The sequence below is a fragment of the Nylanderia fulva genome, unplaced genomic scaffold (assembly GCF_048542155.1).
Source record: "Nylanderia fulva isolate GAGA-0341 unplaced genomic scaffold, ASM4854215v1 Scaffold35, whole genome shotgun sequence".
In the NCBI taxonomy this organism is placed as follows: Eukaryota; Metazoa; Arthropoda; class Insecta; order Hymenoptera; family Formicidae; genus Nylanderia; species Nylanderia fulva.
Window position 1 is genome coordinate 2,230,008 of NW_028190422.1, and position 18,921 is coordinate 2,248,928.

At 29.8% G+C, this 18,921-nt stretch overlaps 1 protein-coding gene and 1 long non-coding RNA gene across 2 annotated transcripts in view; one reads left to right on the forward strand and one right to left on the reverse strand.

Annotated features, from left to right (window-relative positions):
- LOC146722210 (uncharacterized) overlaps positions 1 to 1,829 on the reverse strand; it is a 57,523-nt gene extending 55,694 nt beyond the window's left edge. The window contains exon 1 of the long non-coding RNA XR_014925282.1: positions 845 to 1,829. This is a non-coding gene — a long non-coding RNA (uncharacterized LOC146722210). The remainder of the gene's footprint in view (positions 1 to 844) is intronic.
- A 5,402-nt stretch (positions 1,830 to 7,231) lies between these two features.
- The window catches only part of LOC114934929 (uncharacterized), an 82,288-nt gene continuing 70,598 nt past the window's right edge, over positions 7,232 to 18,921 (forward strand). The window contains exon 1 of the mRNA XM_029307642.2: positions 7,232 to 8,345. The gene's annotated coding sequence lies outside the window, so the exon portion shown is untranslated. The remainder of the gene's footprint in view (positions 8,346 to 18,921) is intronic.

Here is an 18,921-nt window from a genome sequence, read left to right on the forward strand (position 1 = left end):
TACCTTTCATAAATTATAAGAGTTTTCATAGTTAATTTAGAAACATTTTAAGCAATTTTCTTATGATAATTTGTTCTGATAGTATTAATTTTAAGTACATTTTTCTGGATAAAGAAACGATTTCTTGAAAATCTGACTAATTAGGCACAACTATTTAATATTTTTACGTTAAGAAAGAATTAATAAATATTTTAGATATTTTTTCATAAAATATAAATTCTACATAAAAAACATTCTACGCAAGAGACTCTACGTAAGAAAATTCTTGAGATAATAGAAGTAAAGTAATGGGTATTGTTTTCTTAGAAAATATGATGGGATTGAATAAGTAGTTACTAGTGACATGTAATTACGAGTAATCAGAAATGATAAATACATGTTCTAAGTTTAAGTGGAAAGTTAAATACACAAAAAATTGTGAAATTTCTTTCTTGCGTGTATCTATTGTCAATTTCACACGCACATGAAATAATCTCTTTCCTACTAATAACATACTATTGTATATTATAATAGATCTATTATGTACATGTAAATATCTTGTTTTGTACATTTCACAAAGCATTTTCTTTAATTATTTGAAAAATTACTGGGAAATTCAAACTGATTTTTTGATTTTTTGCAACAAATTCTATTAATAACGCAATTTATTCTGTAATATTCAATATTTTTAATTTGTACTTTAGAGTCTTTTTCTCAATAATAATTCTAATTTATTTTATATGTACATTCATAAAAAATGGTATATAATTGAACTAATTAATGTTGCGCAAAAATTGCTACAGTGGGTGACAGAAAGTATATTAACTACAGAAAATAATGAAAAATTCTTTTAAACAAGACTGACCATTCGCTGAATGCCGACGATAATCCAATAATCTGGTAATCCCAAAAAGTAATCCCAATTGGCACATAATTTCACTGATTTTCAACAATGCACTTATCACTTATTGACATTTCTCAATAAAACACTGTTGTCACTATATGTCACTCACGAAATCGCGATATCATATATTTATCACTCTCGAAACTTTCGACACTGCCGATTTTCTCAAAGTATATACTGTATAAAAAAAAACTCGGTACTTATTTGAATTCTCGACGAAATTTACACGAAGACAAGATCGATCTAACGACACCGAAATTCCGATATCACTACCGAACGAACACGATAGCGCGAAGATACTCCGATGCTGCACTTTTCCTCCGCTCCACACGAGTTCAAATATATCTCAATACTTGTAAACGTTTGATCAAGCGTTTCGTTGTCGCGTGAGCGCGATTTGAACGATTTTACATGGTACTTCGCGACTTCTTCCGACTCTTTCGCGCGCGTTTCGCGCTCAACGACCTCCATCTTGTGACGTAACGCTGTGAAGTTTGCCTCTCGACTCAGAGCCGCTTGCGATTCTCGAAGCTATCATGGAAGCTGTCGGAGCTAATGTCAGACAGTATGCAATTTATTCCCGAATCGTCCTTCACGTATTTTTCGCAATTTATTGTAACAATGCGTAGCCCTCGACCTTCGGAAAATCGCGTATCCTTCATTTGACGAAGAAAAACGAGCAAAAATCGCGAATCTCTCCGGAATTACCACGGGTTATGTCGACCGAACCGGCAATCGTCCCGTGTCGCGAAACTCGTGCAGAGCCGAGATATTCGAGCCACATCGTCGCGTCTTTCGAAAATACTGCAGGAATATCGTACGACGCGACTGAAGAAGCCGAGGAAGAATACTTCACCGAAAAACAACGGACGATTTCCCGCGGATCGCGCGATGCTTCACCTCGGGTCTCGACTCTTCAGCGACTGTAACGGTCAATTGAACTTGACCATTGTCTATTGGTACTAGTCATTAGTGCCAACTTACCATAAATTTTCATGCGTATGGGGGCTTTATTTTTAAATACGTGACTTTTTGTCTTTGCGAAAAATAAGGTATTAAATAATCAAATAAATGAAAATTAATTAAAATAAAATGATTAACGAAAGTAAAATAAAATAAAATTATTTAAAAAAAAATTATTTGTGTTTCTCGAATAAAATCAACATGATGCACAAAAATTTAGAGATGAGAAAATCAAACCAGGCTAATGAAATTAACTGAGTACATGTATCAGAATAAACTTTATTAAAAAAATATATTAAATGTTTTAAGTAAACATTAAAGTAGTGTGTTTGTGATAGAAATAATTATATTTATTTTTTCTCTTTATAATATTTTTGAAGTTATAATTGATTTTTCGAATCTTAATTATTAAGATTTTTTTTAATCGAAACAATACAAATCTAAAAGCGGTTTATAGAGCTAGGCGCAAAGTGTAGCAGCGTAAATAAAATAAAACAATAACTTGTAACATAAACAAGTTTATTCAATATAAACTTTACGGTCCGTTCTGATTTCTTAAAGTTTTAATATAACATTACATGATAATATTTACGTATGTAACAAAAAGAATTATTAAATTTTAAATATTATAATAAATTCAAATAAAATTTGATTTGAAATTTATTTACTTTTGGAAATTTTATTCATTAATTTATCATTCGTTTAATGATAATTGATTTTTGTAAAGAAGGCGTCTTTGGTGTTTTTTAAAAAAATGACAGCTACTTTTATTTTCGCACAATAAATATGTTCTGTATTATTAGCGTCTAAATTTATCTGTTAAAATTTAGATAAAAAATGTTGATTTTTTATTTTATAAGTAGGGATAATATAATCTAATTTTACATATTTGTATTAAAACTCTATGTTAATTTTATACAAAATTTATTTTCAATAATAATGACTGAACAATAACTAGATAATAAATAAAAAGTTCTATACTTACATAAAAATATCGATACATTTTTTAATTTTTTCGCGCATTTATAAAGCATATAACTGTACGTGTACGATACAGTTATTCCATTTTTCGATGTTATTATAAATAAAGCTAAATTGCTGCTATTATTATATACATTGTAATAATGAGTTAAATAATTATCGTTTTTAAAATTTATTACATTAAAGTTTGCATTGCGACTGCTAAGTTGAGACTGCATTTGAAATATTTGATATACTATATAGATGGAAATTAATAATTAAAACAATAGAGATTCTATTAATAATCAGAATTATATAATTATTTCTTTAATGTGCATTTAATTATATTAATATAAATTTAATTATAAAAAGTCATTAACATTAGAACTGATACTGTTATTGCAAATGATATAAATGTAAGCACACCATTGCTTGATATAGCAGAAAATATAATACTGTGATTATGTAAAATATTATTTTATTAATAATAATTAATGTATCGATTATATGTATTTATCTCTTTATTAATAGTATCGCATAAAAACACATATATTTATTTGAACATATTGAAATTTTATTTTTATCAAAAAAATTATGTACATTATTAGTACATCGTAATTAATACATTTTCAGTCACACGCATTAGCTAGTCAAATACATAATCTATAATTCTCAAATGTGGTGAGCAATGATGGTCCCATTATAAGTATGATATAGGCAGTCTTCCGATTGTGGTATTCTTGCTGTTTATTTAAACACATTTTTATTCTTTAAAAAACAATTAGTCATCAGTATAAAACAGACTAAAACTGTTAGTGTCGAAATTTTTCATGTAATTCGTCTAATGTGAATAAACACATGATTAATTTTTTTATCCAATATTTGCTCGTCCAAACAAAACCACAATTCAGTATTATTATTAAAGATTTTATAAGATATTGTATTTATAATCCACATAAATTATAGTAAATTTAGTTAAAATTATTTCTGTTAGTATATAATTATAGATATATGAGATATTATATATATATATATATATATATATATATATATATATATATACATATATATATAGTATATATGAATATTTATATACAATATTTATATAAATATGTTATATGTTATATATTATATATACTATATTATATAAAATATAAATATGTTAACTCTATTAACTATATGTAATAATTAAAAAATAATGGTTATCTAGATAAAAAAACATTTTTTAATGTATAGCGATGCCTAATTAGAAAATATACTTTTAATATATGTTTTTGATAATTTGATATCATTTCATCCTAAACATATTATATATTTGTATATTTGAATATATAATTATGGATCTTACAAAATATAGAATATAAAAAAGATAAAAGCTATTTGTAGAAAACATAATTATGGATTATACAAGATGTTATTAAAATACTAAAAAAATGACAGTTATCTAGATAAATAAGATATCCATTAATGTTTATAGATGTTCAATTAAGAAATAATTTTAAAAATGTTTAATAAAATATAAGTTTGTGTTTAACTTAATTTGATATAATTATAAGATCATTTACGCTGTGTATATGATATGTCAGTTTTGTCTTATTTCATGAATTACCCTGAATACGATTTAATTCATTAAAACGACGATGCTGTTAATTATAAATATAGTAAATAATTGTCTAAGTTCATGATAATGCAATGTTCTCATAATTTTTTCCGAAATCTCTGTGTGTGTTGTTGAGGCGTTAATTCGAAGACTTGTTAACCTACATTAACATAAAAAATTTAATTGTTAAAAAAATTTAGATTAATGAATATGACGGTTTTTTATTATATGAGTTGTTTAATATTAACAGATTCAAATTGTTACTATTAAATTTCACCTTATAATTTATTTATTCGAGAGAACTCGAGCTTTCATTAGTAAATATTTGTTAGATTCAAAAAAAGATCCGAATATTTAAATAAAAATAGAAATTTTCAAATTATATGTAAATTATAAATCGACATTTGATAACATATGTAAGTGTAAAATTTGCCAAATAAAGTTGATAATTAGACATTTATTATAAAGCTTTTAAAATACAAGTGTATGCAATATAACTGATTCGAATATTTGTAATTTTTAACACAGAAATTCTAATATTTAAATTTAACGTGTTTATTGTTTATAAAAATGTATGCAAGTAATTGAGGAAGGGTAACAAATATTATTTTATCAGTTTTCAAAGTTACTGTTAAAATTTACCATTACTCTGCTCTTGTTCATCTTCTTTTGCAATAGGATGAAAATCTTATTGTACTTGGAGAAGCAAGGCGATGGTAAAGGACCAAGTGTTTGAATAATTTTAGTGTCGATTCGGAAATTTTTTTGCCACAATTTACCCTTAGGCATTGTGCTATAATTTTTCCATTGTTTGTAATATACCGTTGAAATTTGTTCGTCATCCATTCGTAGAGACCTGGATTGTATAACGTCGGCAGATGTTGATTTATTAAATGTTTCATTAGCTTTATCAAAGCATGTCTATTTAAACGATATTTTTGAGTACACATGTTACAGTTCCATTTTTCATTTTGTGTTATGTAGAAGGCTCCGACCGCCAGATAATCCGGGTTCCGTCTGAATCTTCTTATATTTTTTTGCCAGTATTTTTTATGGTTTGTTAATATGTGTTGCTTTAATATGTCAATGTTGTCAAGCAATTGCTCTTTTATACTACAATACTCGCATCGTACACGCACGTTTAACTGTCTGACATGTCTCATTATCCAGTGTCGTTCTTCCATTGTCGATATATGTTATATTCTTTACTGTCGCGAATCGTGTGTTTTAGATCGCGCGAGAAGAGACTCTAATTAAGAATGTAAGAAATATGATCTTGAACAGATCTATGTTTCTGTTGAAATGACAAACATGCACAGCTTAAATCTGTTTAAATTTGTCTCGAGTTTGTTGTTTTTAACATGTATTCACAATAACATTTTTAGGAGGAAACAAAAATATGTTTTTAATTTGCGTTTATAAAAACGCTAAGTATAAGTTATGTACATATATACAGGGTGTCCCAGAGCTGGCAAAAAAGTTTTTAATGGCAGATTCCTGGTATCATTCGGAGATGATTTTTCTTCAGCGAAAATGTCGAGACACCAATAATTTTCGAAATATAAGCAGTTGAAAATAAAGATTTTTTTGGAAACTAAGCCCTGTTGAAATAAAATATTAATAGAACTACATTCTTCAGTTAATTTTAGATAGTGTTTGCTTTAATAGAATTTTAATATCAGGCTTAAAAGAAAGATACATAAAAATTAGGAACATGCTAAAAATGATGATCTCTCTCAACATTTTCACTAAGAAAAAATTGTCTCCAAATGATACCAGGAATCTGCCATTAAAAACTTTTCCGCCAGCTCTGATCCTGTATATAGGTTTAAGGTTAATCATCTAAATAAAATAATTCCTTTTTTGTTTTTGTGTATGTTATCAAAGTATATTTCTTTATCTTTTTATATATTTACTGACATTAAATACAATTAAATCCGACTGTTATAATAATAATCTATTATATATATATATATATATATATATATATATATATATATATTATAATAATTTATTATAATGATTAAAGAAAATAAGTTAATTTTATTTGTCATTTTTTTATTCTTCGATTTTATAGCAATATAAGAAAAGAAATTAATAACGAAATATAATAATTCAATATTATCACGACCATATATTATATTTAATTATAAATAGAACTAAATTTCTACTTAATTATCAATGTAATCAATGTAACAGCACACACATCCGAAAGACATCCAGAGGACATCTAGAGGACATCCGAACATCCTCAGAATGTCCTCAAGATGCTCCCCGAACGTACCCGGGATATGTGTGCTATAAGAAAAATATTTAAATTATAATAATATATATTCGCAACAGATCAAAAAGAGAAACAATTAATTTTAACAAGAATTAAAATCTCCATATATATCCCGAATTTATTGATTATTGTAGACATTAGATAAATTATGCTTCGGAGGCAAGACAGTAAATATGAATAAGAAACGACAATAGAAATCTCATTCTTATCTCATTATGTCGCCTCTCTATTATTTTATTTTCATTAATGACGGAATCTTTGCCTATATATAATAATAGTACGCCATCTGGAGTGGACGTTTCCCATCTCTAAAAATTAAGAGCATCGATTATGTACACACATATCAAAATAGACGCGCGACAACGAATTGTCATAAAACGAATTATCCTATATAGATAGCAAAAATCGCATGTGGGGGCGCGTTGCGCGTCCCTAGTTTGGCAACACTGACGTATGACGCGCGATGAGGCGCGCGGCGCATGCGCGCGCCGCATATAGTCCGCGCAGCGCCGAGCGACACCTTCAGTACTCTCTACGCCGCGGTCGCGGGTGCATCGCCAGGTACGTGACATACGAACTCCTCGCGCGCCCGTCCATCCGTCTTCGTTCTCCTCTCGGTTTGGCTCGTCCGAGAACGCTTCGGGCGGCCGCCCCCGCCTTCTTCGCGCTCGCTCTTCGTCCGTTCGTCGCGCGAACGATAAAATAGAGCGGGGCCAGCTTTATACTCTCCGCTGTGCGATTAATTGACGGTGTGCCGCGGGGAGCAGGGGGTGAGGGAGGGTGTCCGGCCGCGAGTGCGTCGGAATCGAACGAGCGACGTTGCGTCTCTCGGTTCGCTCTCGTCCTCAGGATGTGCGAGGAATATGAAGGGGAACGCTGGTAACGAGGATGACGCGCGGCCGATGTCCTGCGTCGATGATTCCGCGTCCGATGTTCGATCCCCAGGACCGTTCGGCGCTTGACGTCACGAGTGTCGCGTGAACACAGTTCGATCTGAATATAGTCGAACGTCGGCGCGTGGCTCTTCCGTGAGTCGCGAAGTTCAAATCGGCACGACGACGCCGCGCGAATGCACGCGTCATTGTTAAAATGGACCTGCCGGGTGTGATATTGGTATATACGTCGCGACGCTGCTGACAGGTAGTCGTTATTGGAGCAGTCCTGTATTGCGTCGCGACGCCACGCGTATATATTTGTGTTTGTTGTTGTACAACGACGTACCGAGGTCGATCTGGTTTATGTTTCGACGCGGCGCGGATACTCGTAAAAAATAACTTTAGAAATTTATGAATCGCGAGGAAAACTAGAACTAAGAATATTCGTCAATAAAAGTTATAAATCTCGGCAACGGATTATGTCATATCGTGCAAGTATAGTGAGTAAAGTCGCGATTTGAAGTAAATTGCGAAAGGATTCTCTTGTCTCGATACCGCGGAGAATCATATGTGTTGATCGAGATTCGAAAGATATCGCGTTGAGCCAATCGTGCCGAAATATTAATCTGAAAAACATCTTCCATCGCGAGTGCATCGAGTGCGTGAGAAAGTGCAGCTGCGAAAGGGTGCTGGAGGAAGAGAGGTTAGCCGAGGCCGACACCCACCGAGCAAGTCGATCAGCTGTTCCGCGGCGCCGACATCCCATCGTCGTTTCGGCAGGTTCGTACGCGCCAGTTTTCACTTTCCTTCTTATTACTCTTCTGCATACAATCGAAGACAAGTACAGCATATGTAATGTCTGACTTTGGAAAGCGATAGCGCAATATTTTTACATATTATTATGTACGGACTTTGGATTTATATGCGGAAAGGCACACTGAAAAAAAAAACTTGACTAAACTTTTCTCAACTAAATTATTATTTTTTCAATTCAACATACATTAGTATTCAAGTTGAATATATGTTTTGTTAGATTTAATATGTTATATTTAATTTAAATATTTTTATATGCTCAATTAACAAAATAATTATTTAGTTAAAAGATTTTGTCAAGTTAACAAATTTTTTTTTAGTGCATTAGTATAAAATACAGGTATTTTAACGATTGCTTTGTTTTCGATGTTTTATTAATAAAACAATATCATAAAAATAATAGAACGTAACAAAGTATAATACAATTGAATGATAAAGGAAATAATAAAAGAAAATAGCGTATAAATTATTTTGTTAATGAAAACTGAATAAACACTGAAATATTTTCACTTTTATTTATATATAGTTATTAAAGAACATTTTTCCATTTGCGATCTTTTGACTTTCTCTATTTTATAAGGACTCTTTTAAATGTTTCAAGTATCTCAGGTAAGGAAAATGAATTTATATTATTATATATTATACATGAGACCCTTCAATTATAATAGCGAATATCCATAATTAGATATTTACACGAGAATGAACGCATTTAATGAAAATATCAGCAAAGGATATCAAGTCGTGCGTATATCGAAAATATTTTAAATAGCCATTGCAATATAAAATGAGTAAAAAAACGTTCGGTAAGAACGGCCATTGAATACACTGAATAAAAACAGTTATTGAATCAACGTCAATCATTATTATTATTCGTTACTATAAATAAACATTAGAATAAACCGTTGGCTAGATATATTTTACTCGAGTGAATCGATGCTCTGCTTCACTTTTTTGATGCAGTCCGGACTCAGGGCTGCCATAACTACTCGTGAGTTTTAATCAGGGCCCCTATTTTACTGCATGATTTCAAAAATTTTATTGGTTTGGTTATTGCGTCGTTCTGCCTCAGGCAATAAATCGGATGAATATGGACCTTCTTCTACTTTCATTAAATTTTATATATGAGACTTATCGTAAATGAAAAGTTTACATTGCTTTAATTGAAGTGAATAGATTTTTTAAAATAAAAATTGCAGTAAATAATTCTTATAAATCTATCTAATGCAAAAGCATTAAAAATTACTTTTCTTTTTTTTGTTATTATTTTTATTAATTTAATTACACAAATATCGAATCGCGAATATATCAAATACATAAATAAAGAAATGCGAAAATATGAAATTTCTACCATATGGAAATATGTGAATATACCTATATATTTATATATAAGATTAAAGAGCATTGCTAAAGAATACTGCTAAAAAAACAAGACCTTTAAATGTCAAGAACATTGTGCTATGAATATGTCCTTCTTTTCTTTACTAATTGCGTCGCGTGTCGCGTAAAAACCTTTTCAAATGCTCACTTTGTCTACGATGTCTGGAATGCAAGGGGGATACACAGGTGGTCACTCTTTTTATATTGTTGAAAGCGATAGAGGGGACACGACACTGCAAGGTCAAAACGCATGTGTACGGAACACTTATAATTTCTCTTATAATGTTTGCATTACTCAATGGCACTGATTTTGCATGAAGTGTATTTGTCAAAAAATTTTCGGCTCGATAAATCATTTTTTCTCCAAAACGCAATGGAAATTTCAAATTAATATTAATAAATCGTCATTTACGTAATATTTTATTGAAATTTCAAGTTATTAAAATTAAATTAAACATTAAATCAAGTTAAAATTTAATTAAAAGAAATTGAAGTAAAAGAGTACTGAGAATTGATTTTTTAACGTCTATAAATATTTGTTTTCTTTTGTACTGTAATAATTTTTGTTTAAATTATTTATTTATTGTCACATTAAACGTTAACGACAGCAGTCTTTATTTTTATAAAGTCCCCAATAATATCATTAGGTGGTGAAATCATTATGCTGGGCGATAGATTGCAACTGACGAGAACAGCTGACGTTTTTATCGCGATTTTATATTATTTCGAGGACAGTCGACAAATTATATCTATACAGTTAAACAAATTACAGTCCGTCATGAGCTTACGATTTTTTTCTCGACGAGTTATGTAACGTCGTCATTTTTTTAATTCGACACACGCGAGGGCTCGAGTACCGGAAGTGACCCGTTAAAACCGTACCTTTGTAATGCTACTCGAATATTAAGTACGATTGTAACCGTATTCTAAGTTGAAGGAACGTTTAAAGAGACAGTTACGCTTCTTTCTTTTGTAGAATGAAAATATTTTACATCCAATGCACATTATATCGATGTTTAAACATTTCTCGCAAAATATTATTCCCGATGCATTATCGCTTTTATTGCTCTTATCTCGATAAGAATGACAGAATAAATTTGTGCGGAATCGTGAATTAATATCTGCATTCTCAATGGATTAATCACGTGTAGACTTGAGACGTAATGCGACACATTACGGTCTATTCGAACGAAATTCTCTTACGCAATATTACATAAGTCGAGTTCAGAAACTAAACCAAGAAATGAATATAACATAATGGCTCTATGTTTACTCGAGAACGAAACCAAAGAAAATTTACGACCGACCGCAATAAAGAATACAGTCACGTTATTTTTCTCGTCATTTACAGTCGTCGCATTTGCATATCATACATTATTTGTAACGTGTACATTCATTATACAAGAAGTCTCTCAACTTTGTTCAATTAAACTTTTAGATGTCTCAATTTTCTGTTAATTTTCATACGACAGCAAACGTGAATGAAAATACATCGTGTATACATCGTGATTATATTGTTCATTCTACACGACGATTCGAGGACTTTCTCCAAAAGGTTTATTGCGACAGAGCTCGATTTACGAGTGAGTTGAAGGTCTTTAATGGACCATGTTGAAGAGTTGCGTATCTTGAATCACACTTCTGTTTGCACTGCGTTATCGAATTTATCTCGTAGATTCGATTATCGAGTGTTACGTCGGCACGAAGTCGTTACATAAAACGGGATTTCGCGATATCGTGCTTCCATGATAATCCACGATAAGAAGGAAATAATAGCTCTTCTTTCATACTGTTTTTCCTCTGGATTTTTGCAATCGGCTTTACCTAGAAATGCATGCTTCAAGTCCGGAGCAATTAGAAAATGTCTCTAAAAGGTTTCATAAATAGTCTGACATACATAAGAATCATACAACAAATGTATTAAATGTGTATAATAAAAAATGTATGGCTTTAATATCAATTTAAGCAGATTATTTTATTAATTTCAATCAATATTCGTTCTTAATTTATATATGAATTTGGCAAAATCGATTTACATGATAATTTCATATAAAGACACCATTAATCATATGAATGTTTGGTTATATATTTTGTTAAGAGATTACAAGATTATCAAGAATATATATTATTTTATAAAATTTAATTAAAAATTTATTTCTATTATATATATTATTATATACATATATTTTTATTTTAAAATAGATTTAAAAATTATTTTAGATTATAAAGTTAAATGTATAATTTTCTTTCTCTCATTTTATATTAATTTGCAAAATTAATAATAGTAGAACGTTTACATATACTGAAAAAAATTTGTTAGCTTGACTAAACCTTTCAACTAAATTACTATTTTGTTAAATTAACATATATTAGTATTTAAGTCAAATATACGTTTGTTAAATTAAACCTAATAATATATAATATTATTTAGTTTATGAACGAAACAAGAATTTAGACTGACGCAATAGAATAACAATTTTTTTTTCGATTTACATACTACCATACTTTGATATTAACTATATTGTAACTGTACTTCATTTACAAGAATCTACTAACTTTGTTTCAATTAACTTTTAATTTCATTTTCGTTAATTTTTCATACGACGCAATGAATAAATACATCGTGTATAATGTATTATATTCATTCTACACGATTAGATTTTTCCAAAAGTTTATTTGCGACGAGATTCGATTACAGTGGTAAGGTCTTTAATTGATCATGTAGAAGATTGCGAATCTTGAAATAAAATCTGTTCGAAGGGTTATATTCGATGATTTGAACGATTACAGATTGATGCAGCAGTTGTGAGATTACGAAGTCGTTTTAAAACGGATTTCGCGAACGTGGCTTCATGATATCTAAGAAGGATAATAGCTCGTCTTCATACTGTTTTGTGCCAGCGATCTTGCAATCCTTTAACCTGAAGACATGCCGCGGAGAATTAAAAATGCTCTAAAAGGTATACATAATTATCTTGAAAACCATAAGATTTTTACAACGTGTATTTTTAAATGTGTATTGATAAAAAATATGTAATATCAATTTAATAATTTTTTTGAATTTATATACATTTTATACCGCAGTTTCATATGATTTGCCATCTCTCTTTACACTGCAATTTCATATGAAAGAGAAGTTGAATCATTAAGAGGTGATATATCTGTTAAGATACAATTTTCAAGATATATAATTTTCAAAATTAAAACTTTTTTATTTTGTATTTATTAATAATATTTATTTTATTTAAATAGATTCCATTATTTAGATGCTATTAAGTCAATTTCGTTCTCATTGAATCAACACGAAAAAGTTGATTGAAATGAACGTTTATATACTAATAAAATTTGTTAGGCTTATAAAACCTTCAAAAAATTGATATTTTTAATTACAATGCATATATCTCTAATAAAAATATGAAAGTTAGGTTAGAGAGTGTCAAAGCAGAGTTATTTAAATGTGAGAATCATTTTAGGGCCAAAGAGCAAATTTGGCTGAAAATAAAAATATATTGAAGGCTTAGTCAGTTCCACCAATTTCATAGTAATAAACTTAAACCATATTTATTAATTATTTTAATTGTTTTTAACATAATTCTTTTTAATACATTTTAATATTCTATATACAATAAAATTCATAATGATATTATTATATATATATATTTTTGACTTTATATTAGATTTATTTTATTTCTGTTCATTTTTAGGTAATTCATTTGACTTTTATACAGAATAAAATAACACGAAGTGAACAAGAGATTTATATGTATGCTTGAAAACGTTTTAATATCGTAGTGAAAGCGAATTGTTAAAAATTTGAATCGCTGTGTCCACCCTATTGAATCGACACGCGTGTGCTCTATGCGAACGATAGAGAAGCAATCAAGCATGAACAGCGCACAGTCGCGTGCCACTTGCGAAAGGTGAAGAACGGTAACCAAGCCTGTGCGTGTTGAAATACATTGGGAACGCGGAACAAAGCGCTCGTTGCTTCGAATATACTATTCAAACCAGGAGCGGATAGAGTCAAAAAGGAATTTGGCGTGAGGCCATAATCTGTCGCAGCTTTCCGGCTTTCAACTATCCGACTATCTCGCCGATTAAACTTAAAATTAAATCTCTGTTGAAGCAAATTCAATCTGGTATTAATTGGGAGATGAGAATTAGGTTATTAAGCAAAGTGCATTTACGCTTTTTAAATTATTTATTTGTTTATAGAAATCATTAATGTTTTAAATTAAATTAATAAAAAACAGGGTTTTATTTTCTTAGCCCACCATGTATTGCAAAGCAAATAATAAAAAAGTGTTTAATTGGGCCTACTTAACGAGCAAATAATTAGACGTCTATACATATATATATATTTTTTTTTGTGAAGTAATCACACATTTTATGACTATTTTACATCTAATTATTTGTTCGTTAAGTAGACCTAATTATACTTTTTATTATTAATATTTTAACTTTAAGATAATACATTTTTTTTACATAAATTTTACTGTTTATTGTAATTAAGAAATTTTATTTTACAATAAGTATAACATTATGGTTCAATAAAAGTGATGATTAAATTAGGTAATTATGTAAACATTCTATTACTATATATTAAGTTTGCAAATTAATATAGAATGAGAGAGAGAGAAAAAAATCATACATTTAACTTTACAATGTAAAACAATTTTTAAATTTATTTTAAATAAAAGATATTAAATATTTATTAGAATATTTGTAATGGCAAATAATACAAATAATATTATTCATACACGGTTTTCAAACTCATACAACAATGATTGAAAAATATTCAACTGCAAATATTAAAATTAGTCCAGGTCGTAAAATGTTAAACTCATGGGACTCACAATATAAATGCAAATATGTAAACATGCGTGGCGCTTTTTATAAACTTATCCCCCAAAAAAATCAAGCGAGAAGGCAGTTACCTTACCAGGGTCATCGAGATATCCTTGGATATGCGGCCCTGACACTCTCCGTTGCCCCTTGCATCGCCATAAACGGGACTTCATCGTCTCGGAAGTTCCTTTGTACGACGTCGAGCACAAACAACAATGGCGATCACCATGAATTAATACTTTTTTTACTGCCACTTATTGTATTATTGGCAATCACTTCTGCGATATCACGCTGCTGCTTCGCGATCTCAATCGTTTTGATTACAACTTGCGTGGAGAATAACAACAATAATACGTGATAATTTAAAACACAGTTACTAGCATATCTGATTTATATTTTAAACGAATTTAATCGTCCGTGAATTGGCATAATTTTTTGTAATGGAATTTTTACTCTATCTAATTTTCGGGGTTATTGAAATGAAATAATGTCGAAAAATACGGAGTGCTAAAAGTGTGACACATCTACATATAAATTATTATAACAAGAATTTAATTGGATTTAAGTATACACACACACTACGTGCTCTATTTATATAATTTACTCCGAATTCATGTCTCCAGCATTATATATATATATATATATATTTACTATACTTGAATTCAAAATAACTATAGTGTTTCATGTTGCGCGAACATAATCACGACTTGATACGGACGAGCTGCACACATATTATGCCCAAAGCATGAATCATTCCTTATCCCCCTTGCTTATTTTACGAGCGAGCAGATGGTGACAGACGTATCGAGCCATTTGGCGTAGATCAATCATTGACGACCACGTCGCGATCGCGAAAATCGGTATAATAGGGGTGATGCGCGCGTTCAATTTCCACGAGTTCTCCACATTCCCGACGGATTCTCCCCTCGATTCGCGGTAGCGACCCTCAGCATTCTCGGCAACAATCCGACCCTCGTCCAGGGACGATCTCGGATATATATTCGCAAAACCGTCAATGTCAAGCAGTTAGGCCTTTTCCTTCCTTTCACCCGGTAGCGATGGTCATCATCGATACCTTTCGTGTAAACATTCAAACGTTTGCAAGTGTTGTACAGTTTTTTTTAAATCGGAGCAATTAAATAATTTATTGAACATTTAAATTGAATATAGCATATATTAAATTTTTTATTTAACACAGTTGAAAAATTTCTGTTATTTATCAGATATCACATGTCCCAAACCACAGAAATGTGGTGTTAATTTAACATAATATGCGGATATGTTAAATGGAGACACAAATAAAATATTAACACAATATTTCTATTTTATAATATAAATGGGGATGATAAAATCTAAAATTAACATATTTTTTTGTTAATTTTTACATTAAAATTATGTTAATTTTACACAAAATTTATTTCAAATTATTTGAAGTTTTGCATTATGTTAAATTAACACAAAAGTTTCTGTGGACCGTTTGGGACATGTGATATCTGTTAAATTTAACAAAAATATTTTAACTGTGTTCGCAAATGTTGTACATTTTTTAAAAATCGGATTAATTAAATACTTTATTGAACATTTAAATTAAATAGCACATATTAATTTTTTTAAAATTTAATGTATGATAATTTTATTATTTTATATTTATATATTTTGCCTTAGTTTATATTATAATTGCAAATTAATCCACGGAATGTTTTAATTGATTGGACCTGTGTTTCTCGAAGTCAACATTTTCTTCTGTCTTGAACACACAGAGGGGTACAAGCGACCCCTTATGGTGCCTATATCTAGAAAGCCATTACTATATCGCCGACGCCGCGACGTCTGACAATCATTCTCTGCTCTATCTGCTACTTCTCTTTCTCTCTTCTTTGCTTCATACTCTGTTTATCGCGTTTCTGCCGATATCTCGTCAATATCTGGCTAATTAAATAAAAGCGACGAGCATATGAGAATTTTTCTGATACGAGGTAAGAGAGCATTAAATTATGAGTCATCGAATATACTATATGTATATATTTTCGAACTATAAAGTGAACGGTATCTGCTTCATCGGCGGAATATGAATCCGCGAAGAGGCTGCATTAACACTAATCGAATACTGGTCTCTTAGAGACCAGAGACTCTTAGAGACCAAAGAGTCTTCAATTAAAAATTAATTAACTCTGCCTTGGCAATTACATGCCTAGTTGTCACTCGCGGAATTAAAACGAGCGATTAAGTGTGTCGAAGGTTGAGTCTCGCGGCTAGAATGTTAACCGGTTATCCAAGCAAAACTTTATAATACGGAACTATGAAAAATATTTAGAATAAAAATATTCTTAACACCTTGCTCTGACATTTTCTTTCTTGCGTTTGCATTCGCAGTCGTTGACATTTCTCGAAAGCGAAGAATATCTTTCTCGGTCGAGCCATTTCAATTCGATGGGGATTATTTTAACAAACTTATCAGCAATTATAAAATAAAATTTTTTCATTTTTTTAAATATTTATAAAAATAATAGATGGGAACAGAATGTCTGTACATATACATATTAATAGTATTAAAGTTATAAAAATAATAAAAAATATTAAAGTTTATTATAAAATAAATTACGAAGTTTATTACAACAATAATAACAGAAGTGACATATTATGAAATCAACTATCTTGTTATAAGATGTACAATAAATTGTTATGAAAAGATATTTTTGCAAACAACGCATTTAAAAATTACTCGAAAAAAATAAAAAAATTTTGGTGCACTGCGTTCAATTTTACGAGTATTAAGAAAAGGAGGAAAGAAAAAGAAAAAAAGAGTAGATGGAGCAGAATCAATGACGCATTTTTACACTAAGATGCTGCGACGTTACGTTTATCTTACTGGATTTAAATAGTGACTCCTAAATGGTTTACATTGCGCAAATATTTTTGCACTCAATGCGCGGCTACAATCAATATTTACCTCAACCAACACTAATTCTACGATTTTACGTGATAGTTCTGCACGCTTGTCGACTGTAAAATAATTCACTGGCGGCACGCGCGGCGTCCAAGTTACACGTTTGAACTTAAATTCATACACAGTTGAAAAATTTCTATTTTATTCTATTAATTTAAATTTAACAGATATCTCATGTCCCAAATGGTCCACAGAAATTTTTGTGTTAATTTAACATAATATAGATATGTTAAATGGAGACACAAATATTGTGTTAATATTTTAACACAAAATAAATGCAAAACTTCAAATAATTTAAAATAAATGTTGTGCAAAATTAACATACTTTTAATGTAAAAATTAACAAAAAATATGTTAATTTTAGATTTTATCGTCCTCGCTTAGAGTATAAAATAGAAAATCAATATTTTTTCTGTACATTTTAACAGATAAATCTTGTCACTAATAAAGCAGAACATATTTATTGTGTAAAATTAAAAATAGATATACATTGTGTTATTTTTACATTTTTTCAGTTGTTTTAAAAATTTAAGTTCAATTAACAGAACAGTAATATGTTAAATTCACACATGATGTGTTAAATATTTAACAGAAAAATTTTAACGGGGACCGTTTTTAACAAGAAAGCACACATTTTTCTACTGTGTAAGGATACCCAGAAATCATTATAACTTGCGCAAAAGTCGCTCGAAATCGTGTCTTCAAATTACGCCAACGCATTGTGCAACGGTTCGCCGCACATTTTAATATTAAACGCGATTAGACTTTCCTCTTAATGTGTTGAGACCCTAGAATAATAAATAATTAATATTGAATGTAATAATCTAGTTATTTGCTCGGTAAAAGTCGTTCAATAAAAGATCGTTCGGTTAAAATTTTTGTCGAATAATTCATGTTGTTTGTGATTGTTACGGATTTTTTCCGAAATTTCTCTTTTTCCATCATCTATATATAATGTCGGATAAAGTTGTATCCTCGAAATGATCTCAATCGTGAGAGAGAGTGCCTTGTAATCCCATACAGCACAAAATATTATGAATGTTTTCAAAAAATATTTCTAAATATTTCTAATAAATATTGCATACGAACATTTTAAAATGGTTTTAGAAATATTTTAAAATTATTTAAACATTTTTTAGAATATTTTTAAAAACCTTTAAAAATATTTTTAAAAATGTTCTTTATTGCTCAAATAATTTTTTTAAATACTTGATACATATTTTTGAAATATTAGTTTAAATCTATATTCAAAAAATATTTTTTAAACATGAAAAAGCGGATATAGAAATATTTAAAAAATATTTTGTGCTGTATGAGATATCCCGTAAAAAATTAGTTTTTCGGAAATGACGTCGAGTTATACCACGAGAC